The sequence below is a fragment of the Scyliorhinus torazame genome, chromosome 23 (genome assembly GCF_047496885.1).
Source record: "Scyliorhinus torazame isolate Kashiwa2021f chromosome 23, sScyTor2.1, whole genome shotgun sequence".
NCBI lineage: Eukaryota > Metazoa > Chordata > Chondrichthyes > Carcharhiniformes > Scyliorhinidae > Scyliorhinus > Scyliorhinus torazame.
The window spans coordinates 62,528,662-62,542,008 of NC_092729.1; positions in this window are offsets into that span (position 1 = coordinate 62,528,662).

A 13,347-nucleotide genomic window follows, 5' to 3' on the forward strand; every position below is an offset into this window, starting at 1 on the left:
TCCAATAACACAACCTGCAGAAACACAACCACAGCATATTCACTCACCTTTCAATAACACAACCTGCAGAAACCCATCCTCAGCATCTTCACTCACCTTGCAATAACACAACCTGCAGAAACCCATCCTCAGCATCTCCACTCACCTTCCAATAACACAACCTGCAGAAACCTATCCTCAGCATCTCTACTCGCCCCCCCACCCCCAATAACACAACCTGCAGAAACCCATCCTCAGCATCTCCACTCACCCCCCAATAACACAACATGAAGAAACCCAACCATAGCATCTCCACTCAACTTCCAATAACACAACCTTCAGAAACCCAACCACAGCATATTCACTCACCTTCCAATAACACAACCTGCAGAAACCCATCCTCAGCATCTTCACTCACCTTGCAATAACACAACCTGCAGAAACCCATCCTCAGCATCTCCACTCACCTTCCAATAACACAGCCTGCAGAAACCCATCCTCAGCATCTTCACTAACCTTGCAATAACACAATTTGCAGAAACCCATCCTCAGCATCTCCACTCACCCCCCAATAACACAACCTGAAGAAACCCATCCTCAGCATCTCCACTCACCCCCCAAAAACACAACCTGAAGAAACCCAACCATAGCATCTCCACTCACGTTCCAGTAACACAACCTGTAGAAATCCATCCCCAGCATCTCCACTCACCGTCCAATAACACAACCTGCAGAAACTCAACCCCAGCATTTTCACTCACCTTCCAATAACACAACCTGCTGAAACCCATCCTCAGCATCTTCACTCACCCCCCCAATAACACAACCTGAAGAAACCCATCCATAGCATCGCCACTCACCTTCCAGTAACACAAGCTGTAGAAATCCATCCTCAGCATCTCAACTCACCGTCCAATAACACAACCTGCAGAAACCCATCCTCAGCATCTCCACTCACCCCCCAATAACACAACCTGAAGAAACCCATCCTCAGCATCTCCACTCACCCCCCAATAACACAACCTGAAGAAACCCAACCATAGCATCTCCACTCACGTTCCAGTAACACAACCTGTAGAATCCATCCTCAGCATCTCCACTCACCGTCCAATAACACGACCTGCAGAAACGCATCCTCAGCGTCTTCACTCACCTCCCAATAACACAACCTGCAGAAACCCATCATCAGCATCTTCACTCACCTTCCAATAACAATATCTGCAGAAACGCATCCTCAGCATCTTCACTAACCTCGCAATTATACAACCTGCAGAAACCCATCCTCAGCATCTCCACTCACCTTCCAATAACACATCCTGCAGAAATCCATCCTCAGCATCTTCACTAACCTTGCAATAACACAATTTGCAGAAACCCATCCTCAGCACCTCCACTCACCCCCCAATAACACAACCTGAAGAAACCCATCCTTAGCATCTCTACTCACCTTCCAGAAACACAACCTGTAGAAATCCATCCTCAGCATCTCCACTCACCGTCCAATAACACAACCTGCAGAAACCCATCCTCAGCATCTCCACTCACCTCCCAATAACACAACCTGCAGACACCCATCCTCAATATCTTTACTCACCCCCCAATAACGCAACCTGCAGAAACCCATCCTCAGCATCTTCACTCACCTCCCAATAACATAACCTGCAGAAACCCATCCTCAGCATCTCCACTCACCCCCCAATAACACAACCTGCAGAAACCCATCCTCAGCATCTCCACTCACCCCCCAATAACACAACATGAAGAAACCCAACCATAGCATCTCCACTCAACTTCCAATAACACAACCTGCAGAAACCCAACCACAGCATATTCACTCACCTTCCAATAACACAACCTGCAGAAACCCATCCTCAGCATCTTCACTCACCTTGCAATAACACAACCTGCAGAAACCCATCCTCAGCATCTCCACTCACCTTCCAATAACACAACCTACAGAAACCCATCCTCAGCATCTTCACTAACCTTGCAATAACACAATTTGCAGAAACCCATCCTCAGCATCTCCACTCACCCCCCCAATTACACAACCTGAAGAAACCCATCCTCAGCATCTCCACTCACCCCCCAATAACACAACCTGAAGAAACCCAACCATAGCATCTCCACTCACGTTCCAGTAACACAACCTGTAGAAATCCATCCTCAGCATCTCCACTCACCGTCCAATAACAGGACCTGCAGAAACGCATCCTCAGCGTCTTCACTCACTACCCAATAACACAACCTGCAGAAACCCATCCTCAGCATCTCCACTCACCCCCCCCCAATAACACAACCTGAAGAAACCCATCCATAGCATCGCCACTCACCTTCCAGTAACACAAGCTGTAGAAATCCATCCTCAGCATCTCAACTCACCGTCCAATAACACAACCTGCAGAAACCCATCCTCAGCATCTCCACTAACCCCCCAATAACACAACCTGAAGAAACCCATCCTCAGCATCTCCACTCATCCCCCAATAACACAACCTGAAGAAACCCAACCATAGCATCTCCACTCACGTTCCAGTAACACAACCTGTAGAAATCCATCCTCAGCATCTCCACTCACCGTCCAATAACACAACCTGCAGAAACGCATTCTCAGCGTCTTCACTCACCTCCCAATAACACAACCTGCAGAAACCCATCATCAGCATCTTCACTCACCGTCCAATAACAAAACCTGCAGAAACGCATCCTCAGCATCTTCACTAACCTCCCAATTATACAACCTGCAGAAACCCATCCTCAGCATCTCCACTCACCTTCCAATAACACATCCTGCAGAAATCCATCCTCAGCATCTTCACTAACCTTGCAATAACACAATTTGCAGAAACCCATCCTCAGCACCTCCACTCACCCCCCCCCCAATAACACAACCTGAAGAAACCCATCCTTAGCATCTCTACTCACCTTCCAGAAACACAACCTGTAGAAATCCATCCTCAGCATCTCCACTCACCGTCCAATAACACAACCTGCAGAAACCCATCCTCAGCATCTCCACTCACCTCCCAATAACACAACCTGCAGACACCCATCCTCAATATCTTTACTCACCTCCCAATAACACAACCTGCAGAAACCCATCCTCAGCATCTCCACTCACCCCCCAATAACACAACGTGAAGAAACCCATCATCAGCATCTCCACTCACCCCCCAATAACACAACCTGAAGAAACCCAACCATAGCATCTCCACTCACGTTCCAGTAACACAACCTGTAGAAATCCATCCTCAGCATCTCCACTCACCGTCCAATAACACAACCTGCAGAAACGCATCCTCAGCGTCTTCACTCACCTCCCAATAACACAACCTGCAGAAACCCATCATCAGCATCTTCACTCACCGTCCAATAACAAAACCTGCAGAAACGCATCCTCAGCATCTTCACTAACCTCCCAATTATACAACCTGCAGAAACCCATCCTCAGCATCTCCACTCACCTTCCAATAACACATCCTGCAGAAATCCATCCTCAGCATCTTCACTAACCTTGCAATAACACAATTTGCAGAAACCCATCCTCAGCACCTCCACTCACCCCCCCCAATAACACAACCTGAAGAAACCCATCCTTAGCATCTCTACTCACCTTCCAGAAACACAACCTGTAGAAATCCATCCTCAGCATCTCCACTCACCGTCCAATAACACAACCTGCAGAAACCCATCCTCAGCATCTCCACTCACCTCCCAATAACACAACCTGCAGACACCCATCCTCAATATCTTTACTCACCTCCCAATAACGCAACCTGCAGAAACCCATCCTCAGCATCTCCACTCACCTCCCAATAACACAACCTGCAGACACCCATCCTCAATATCTTTACTCACCTCCCAATAACGCAACCTGCAGAAACCCATCCTCAGCATCTCCACTCACCTCCCAATAACACAACCTGCAGAAACCCATCCTCAGCATCTTCACTCAGCTCCCAATAACACAACCTGCAGAAACCCATCCTCAGCATCTCACTCACCTTCCAATAACACAACCTGCAGAAACCGATCCTCAGCATCGCCACTCACCTTCCAATAACACAACCTGCTGAAACCCATCCTCAGCATCTTCACTCACCTTGCAATAACACAACCTGCAGAAACCCATCCTCGGCATCGCCACTCACCGTCCAATAACACAACCTTCAGAAACCAATCCTCAGCATCTTCACGAACCTTGCAATAACACAATTTGCAGAAACCCATCCTCAGCACCACCACTCAACCCCCAATAACACAACTTGCAGAAACCCATCCTCAGCATCTCCACTCACCCCCCAATAACACAACCTGAAGAAATCCAACCATAGCATCTCCACTCACCTTCCAATAACACAACCTGCAGAAAACCATCCTCAGCATCTTCACTCACCTTGCAATAAAACAACCTGCAGAAACCCATCCTCAGCATCTCCACTCACCTTCCAATAACACAACCTTCAGAAACCCATCCTCAGCGTCTTCACTCACCTCCCAATAACACAACCTGCAGAAACACATCCTCAGCATCTTCACTCACCTTCCAATAACACAACCTGCAGAATCCCATCCTCAGAATCTCCACTCACCTCCCAATAACACAACCTGCAGAAACCCATCCTCAGCATCTTCACTAACCTCCCAATTACACAACCTGCAGAAACCCATCCTCAGCATCTCTACTCACCTTCCAGTAACACAACCTGTAGAAATCCATCCTCAGCATCTCCACTCACCGTACAATAACACAACCTGCAGAAACCCATCCTCAGCATCTCCACTCAACTCCCAATAACACAACCTGCAGAAAACCATCCTCAGCATCTTCACTCAGCTCCCAATAACACAACCTGCAGAAACCCATCCTCAGCATCCCTCACCTTCCAATAACACAACCTGCAGAAACCCAACCCCAGCATCTTCACTCACCTTCCAAAAACACAACCTGCTGAAACCCATCCTCAGCATCTTCACTCACCTTGCAATAACACCACCTGCAGAAACCCATCCTCAGCATCGCCACTCACCTTCCAATAACACAACCTGCAGAAACCCATGCTCAGCATCTCCACTCACCCCCCCAATAACACAACCTGCAGAAACCCATCCTCAGCATCTCCATTCACCTCCCCATAACACAACCTGCAGAAACCCATCCTCAGCATCTTCACTAACCTTGCAATAACACAATTTGCAGAAACCCATCCTCAGCATCTCCACTATCCCCCCCAATATCACAACCTGAAGAAACCCATCGTCAGCATCTCCACTCACCCCCCAATAACACAACCTGAAGAAACCCAACCATAGCATCTCCACTCACGTTCCAGTAATACAACCTGTAGAAATCCATCCTCAGCATCTCCACTCACCGTCCAATAACACGACCTGCAGAAACGCATCCTCAGCGTCTTCACTCACTACCCAATAACACAACCTGCAGAAACCCATCCTCAGCATCTCCACTCACCACCCCCCCAATAACACAACCTGAAGAAACCCATCCATAGCATCGCCACTCACCTTCCAGTAACAGAACCTGTAGAAATCCATCCTCAGCATCTCAACTCACCGTCCAATAACACAACCTGCAGAAACCCATCCTCAGCGTCTTCACTCACCTCCCAATAACACAACCTGCAGAAACCCATCATCAGCATCTTCACTCACCTTCCAATAACACAACCTGCAGAAACGCATCCTCAGCATATTCACTAACCTCCCAATTACACAACCTGCAGAAACCCATCCTCAGCATCTCCACTCACCTTCCAATAACACATCCTGCAGAAATCCATCCTCAGCATCTTCACTAACCTTGCAATAACACAATTTGCAGAAACCCATCCTCAGCACCTCCACTCACCCCCCAATAACACAACCTGAAGAAACCCATCCTTAGCATCTCTACTCACCTTCCAGTAACACAACATGTAGAAATCCATCCTCAGCATCTACACTCACCGTCCAATAACACAACCTGCAGAAACCCATCCTCAGCATCTCCACTCACGTCACAATAACACAACCTGCAGACACACATCCTCAATATCTTTACTCACCTCCCAATAACGCAACCTGCAGAAACCCATCCTCAGCATCTCCACTCAGCTCCCAATAACACAACCTGCAGAAACCCATCCTCAGCATCTTACTCAGCTTCCAATATAACAACCTGCAGAAACCCATCCTCAGCATCTCCACTCACCTTCCAATAACACAACCTGCTGATACCCATCCTCAGCATCTTCACTCACCTTGCAATAACACAACCTGCAGAAACCCATCCTCAGCATCGCCACTCACCTTCCAATAACACAACCTGCAGAAACCCATCCTCAGCATCTTCACTAACCTTGCAATAACACAATTTGCAGAAACCCATCCTCAGCACCACCACTCACCACCCAATTACACAACCTGCAGAAACCCATCCTCAGCATCTCCATTCACCCCCCAATAACACAACCTGAAGAAAACCAACCATAGCATCTCCACTCACCTTCCAATAACACAACCTGCAGAAACCCAACCCCAGCATCTGCACTCACCTTCCAATAACACAACCTGCAGAAACCCATCCTCAGCATCTTCACTCACCTTGCAATAACACAACCTGCAGAAACCCATCCTCAGCATCTCCACTCACCTTCCAATAACACAACCTGCAGAAACCCATCCTCAGCATCTTCACTAACCTTCCAATAACAGAACCTGCAGAAACCCATCCTCAGCATCTTCACTCACCCCCCTCCCAATAACACAACCTGAAGAAACCCATCCATAGCATCGCCACTCACCTTCCAGTAACACAACCTGTAGAAATCCATCCTCAGCATCTCAACTCACCTTCCAGTAACACAACCTGTCGAAATCCATCCTCAGCATCTCCACTCACCGTCCAATAACACAACCTGCAGAAACCCATCCTCAGCATCTCCACTCACCTCCCAATAACACAACCTGCAGAAAACCATCCTCAGCATCTTCACTCAGCTCCCAATAACACAACCTGCAGAAACCCATCCTCAGCATCCCTCACCTTCCAATAACACAACCTGCAGAAACCCAACCCCAGCATCTTCATTCACCTTCCAAAAACACAACCTGCTGAAACCCATCCTCAGCATCTTCACTCACCTTGCAATAACACCACCTGCAGAAACCCATCCTCAGCATCGCCACTCACCTTCCAATAACACAAACTGCAGAAACCCATCTTCAGCATCTCCACTCACCTCCCAATTACACAACCTGAAGAAACCCAACCATAACATCTCCACTCACATTCCAATAACACAACCTGCAGAAACCCAACCCCAGCATCTTCACTCACCTTGCAATAACACAACCTGCAGAAACCCATCCTCAGCATCTCCACTCACCTTCCAATAACACAACCTGCAGAAACCCATCCTCAGCATCTTCACTAACCCTGCAATAACACAATTTGCAGAAACCGATCCTCAGCACCACAACTCAACCCCCTATAACACAACCTGCAAAAACGCATCCTCAGCATCTCCACTCACCCCCCAATAACACAACCTGAACAAACCCAACCATAGCATCTCCACTCACGTTCCAGTAACACAACCTGTAGAAATCCATCCTCAGCATCTCCACTCGCCGTCCAATAACACGACCTGCAGAAACGCATCCTCAGCGTCTTCCCTCACCACCCAATAACACAACCTGCAGAAACCCATCCTCAGCATCTCCACTCACCCCCCCTTCAATAACACAACCTGAAGAAACCCATCCATAGCATCGCCACTCACCTTCCAGTAACACAACGTGTAGAAATCCATCCTCAGCATCTCAACTCACCGTCCAACAACACCACCTGCAGATACCCATCCTCAGCGTCTTCACTCATCTCCCAATAACACAACCTGCAGAAACTCATCCTCAGAATCTCCACTCACCTCCCATAACACAACCTGCAGAAACCCATCCTCAGCATCTTCACGAACCTCCCAATTACACAACCTGCAGAAACCCATCCTCAGCATCTCCACTCACCTTCCAATAACACAACCTGCAGAAACCCATCCTCAGCATCTTCACTAACCTTGCAATAACACAATTTGCAGAACCACATCCTCAGCACCTCCACTCATCCCCCAATAACACAACCTGAAGAAACCCATCCTTAGCATCTCCACTCACCTTCCAGTAACACAACCTGTAGAAATCCATCCTCAGCATCTCCACTCACCGTCCAATAACACAACCTGCAGAAACCCATCCTCAGCATCTCCACTCACCTCCCAATAACACAACATGCAGACACCCTTCCTCAACATCTTCACTCACATCCCTATAACACAACCTGCAGAAACCCATCCTCAGCATCTCCACTCACCCCCCAATAACACAACCTGCAGAAACCCATCCTCAGCATCTCCATTCACCTCCCAATAACACAACCTGCAGAAACCCAGCCTCAGCATCTCCATCTCCTTCCAATACCATAACCTGTAGAAACCCATCCTCAGCATCTCTACACACCTCCCAATAACACAAACTGCAGGAACCAATCCTTAGCATCTTCAATCACCTTGCAATAACAAAACCTGCAGAAATCATCCTCAGCATCTCCACTCACCCCCCAATAACACAACCTGCAGAAAACCATCCTCAGCATCTTCCCTCACCTTCCAATAACACAACCTGCAGAAACCCATCCTCAGCATCTTCACTAACCTTCCAACAACAGAACCTGCAGAAACCCATCCTCAGCATCTTCACTCACCCCCCTCCCAATAACACAACCTGAAGAAACCCATCCATAGCATCGCCACTCACCTTCCAGTAACACAACCTGTAGAAATCCATCCTCAGCATCTCAACTCACCTTCCAGTAACACAACCTGTAGAAATCCATCCTCAGCATCTCCACTCACCGTCCAATAACACAACCTGCAGAAACCCTTCCTCAGCATCTCCACTCACCTCCCAATAACACAACCTGCAGAAAACCATCCTCAGCATCTTCACTCAGCTCCCAATAACACAACCTGCAGAAACCCATCCTCAGCATCCCTCACCTTCCAATAACACAACCTGCAGAAACCCAACCCCAGCATCTTCATTCACCTTCCAAAAACACAACCTGCTGAAACCCATCCTCAGCATCTTCACTCACCTTGCAATAACACCACCTGCAGAAACCCATCCTCAGCATCGCCACTCACCTTCCAATAACACAAACTGCAGAAACCCATCTTCAGCATCTCCACTCACCTTCCAATAACACAACCTGCAGAAACCCATCCTCAGCATCTTCACTCACCTCCCAATTACACAACCTGAAGAAACCCAACCATAGCATCTCCACTCACATTCCAATAACACAACCTGCAGAAACCCATCCTCAGCATCTCCACTCACCTTCCAATAACACAACCTGCAGAAACCCATCCTCAGCATCTTCACTAACCCTGCAATAACACAATTTGCAGAAACCCATCCTCAGCACCACAACTCAACCCCCAATAACACAACCTGCAAAAACGCATCCTCAGCATCTCCACTCACCCCCCAATAACAGAACCTGAACAAACCCAACCATAGCATCTCCACTCACGTTCCAGTAACACAACCTGTAGAAATCCATCCTCAGCATCTCCACTCGCCGTCCAATAACACGACCTGCAGAAACGCATCCTCAGCGTCTTCCCTCACCACCCAATAACACAACCTGCAGAAACCTATCCTCAGCATCTCCACTCACCCCCCCCCCCCCAATAACACAACCTGAAGAAACCCATCCATAGCATCGCCACTCACCTTCCAGTAACACAACGTGTAGAAATCCATCCTCAGCATCTCAACTCACCGTCCAACAACACCACCTGCAGATACCCATCCTCAGCGTCTTCACTCATCTCCCAATAACACAACCTGCAGAAACCCATCCTCAGAATCTCCACTCACCTCCCATAACACAACCTGCAGAAACCCATCCTCAGCATCTTCACGAACCTCCCAATTACACAACCTGCAGAAACCCATCCTCAGCATCTCCACTCACCTTCCAATAACACAACCTGCAGAAACCCATCCTCAGCATCTTCACTAACCTTGCAATAACACAATTTGCAGAACCACATCCTCAGCACCTCCACTCATCCCCCAATAACACAACCTGTAGAAATCCATCCTCAGCATCTCCACTCACCGTCCAATAACACAACCTGCAGAAACCCATCCTCAGCATCTCCACTCACCTCCCAATAACACAACATGCAGACACCCTTCCTCAACATCTTCACTCACATCCCTATAACACAACCTGCAGAAACCCATCCTCAGCATCTCCACTCACCCCCCAATAACACAACCTGCAGAAACCCATCCTCAGCATCTCCATTCACCTCCCAATAACACAACCTGAAGAAACCCATCCATAGCATCTCCACTCACCTTCCAGTAACACAACCTGTAGAAATCCATCCTCAGCATCTCCACTCACCGTCCAATAACACAACCTGCAGAAACCCACCCTCAGCGTCTTCACTCACCTCCCAATAACACAACCTGCAGAACCCTCCTCAGCATCTCCAATAACCATCCAATAACAAAAGCTGCAGAAATTCATCCTCAACATCTCCACTCACCTCCCAATAACAGAACCTGCAGAAACCCATTCTCAGCATCTTTACTAACCTTCCAATAACACAACCTGTTGAAACCCATACTCAGCATCTCAACTCACCTCCCAGTAACACAACCTGCAGAACCCACCCTCAGAATCTTCACCAACCTTCCAATAACACAGTCTGCAGCAAACCATCCTCAGCATCTTCCCTAACCTTCCAATAACAAAACCTGCAGAAACACATCCTCAGCATCTGCACACACCACCCAATAACACAACATGCAGAAATCTATCCTCAGCATCTCCACTCACCTTCCCATAACACAACCTGCAGAAACCCATCCTCAGCATCTCCACTCACCTCCCAATAACACAACCTGCAGAAAGCCATCCTCAGCATCTCCACTAACCTGCCAATAGCACAACCTGCAGAAACCCATCCTCAGCATCTTCACTAACCTTCCAATAACACAATCTGCAGAAAACCATCCTCAGCATCTTCCCCAACCTTCCAACAACACAACCTGCAGAAACCCATCCTCAGCATCTCCACTCCCCTCCCAATAACACAACCTGCAGAAAACCATCCTCAGCATTTTCCCGAACCTTCCAATAACACAATCTGCAGAAAACCATCCTCGGCATCTTCCCTAACCTTCCAATAACACAATCTGCAGAAACCTATCCTCAGCATCATCACTCAACTCCCAATAACACAACCTGCAGAACCCATCCTCAGAATCTTCACTAACCTTCCAATAACACAACCTGCCGAAACCCATCCTCAGCATCTCCACTCACCTCCCAAGAACACAACCTGCAGAAAACCATCCTCGGCATCTTCCCTAACCTTCCAATAACACAATCTGCAGAAACCTAACCTCAGCATCATCACTCACCTCCCAATAACACAACCTGCAGAAACCCATCCTCAGCACCTCCAATAACCTCACAATAACACAACCTGCAGAAACCCATCCTCAGCATCTTCACTCACCTCCCAATAACACAACCTGCAGAAACACATCCTAAGCATCTTCACTAACCTTCCAATAACACAACCTGCAGAAACCCATCCTCAGCATCTCCACTCACCTCCCAATAACATAACCTGAAGAAACCAATCCTCAGCATCTCCAATCACCTCCCAATAACACAACCTGCAGAAACCCATCCTCAGCATCTCCACTCACCTCCAAATAACACAACCTGCAGAAACCCATCCTCAGCATCTTCACTCACCTCCCAAAAACACAACCTGCAGAAACCCATCCTCAGCATCTTCACTCACCTTCCAATAACACAACCTGCAGAAACCCATCCTCAGCATCTTCCCTCACCTTCCAATAACACAACCTGCAGAAACCCATCCTCAGCATCTTCACTCACCGCCCAATAACACAACCTGCAGAAACCTATCCTCAGCATCTCCACTCACCTTCCCATAACACAACCTGCTGAAACCCATTCTCAGCATCTTCACTAACCTTCCAATAACACAACCTGCAGAAACCCATCGTCAGCATTCCAATCACCTCCTAATAGCACAACCTGCAGAAACACATCCTCAGCATCTTCACTGACCTTCCAATAACACAATCTGCAGAAACAAATCCTCAGCATCTCCACTCACCTCCCAATAACACAACCTGCAGAAACCCATCCTCAGCATCTTCCCTAACCTTCCAGTAACACAACCTGTAGAAACCCAACCTCAGCATCTCCCCTAACCTTCCAATAACACAACCTGCAGAAACCCATCCTCAGCCTTTTCACTAAACTTCTAATAAAACAACCTGCAGAACCCCATCCAAAGCATCTTCACTCGCCTCCCAATAATGCAACCTGCAGAAACCCATACTCAGCATCTTCACTAACCTTCCAATAACACATTCTGCAGAAAACCATCCTCAGCATCTTTCCTAACCTTCCAATAACACAACCTGCAGAAACGCATTCTCAGCAACTTCACTAATCTTCTAATAACACAACCTGCAGAAACCCATCCACAACATATTCATTGACCTTCCAATAACAAAACCTGCAGAACCCCATCCTCAGCATCTTCACTAACCTTCCAATAACGCGACCTGCAGAAATCCATCCTCAGCATCTCCACTCCCCTCCGAATAACACAACCTGCAGAAAACCATCCTCAGCATCTTCCCTAACTTTCCAATAACACAACCTGCAGAAACCCATCCTCAGCATCTCCACTCACCTCCCAATAAGACAATCTGCATAAACCCATCCTCAGCATCTCCACTCACCTCCCAATAACACAACCTGCAGAAACCCATCCTCAGCATCTCCAGTCGCCTCCCAATAACACAACCTGCAGAAACCCATCCTCAGCATCTCCACTCACCTTCCAATAACACAACCTGCAGAACCCATCCTCAGCATCTCCACTCCCCTCCCAATAACACAACCTGCAGTAAACCATCCTCAGCATCTTCCCTAACTTCCCAATAACACAACCTGCAGAAAGCCATCCTCAGCATCTCCACTTACCTCCCAATAACACAACCTGCAGAAACCCATTCTCAGCATCTTCACTAATCTTTATATAACACATTCTGCAGAAACCCATCCACAACATATTCACTGACCTTCCAATAACAAAACCTGCAGAACCCCATCCTCAGCATCTTCACTAACCTTCCAATAACACGACCTGCAGAAACCCATCCTCCGCATCGCCACTATCCTTCCAATAACACAAACAGCAGCAACCGATCCTCAACATCTCCACTCAG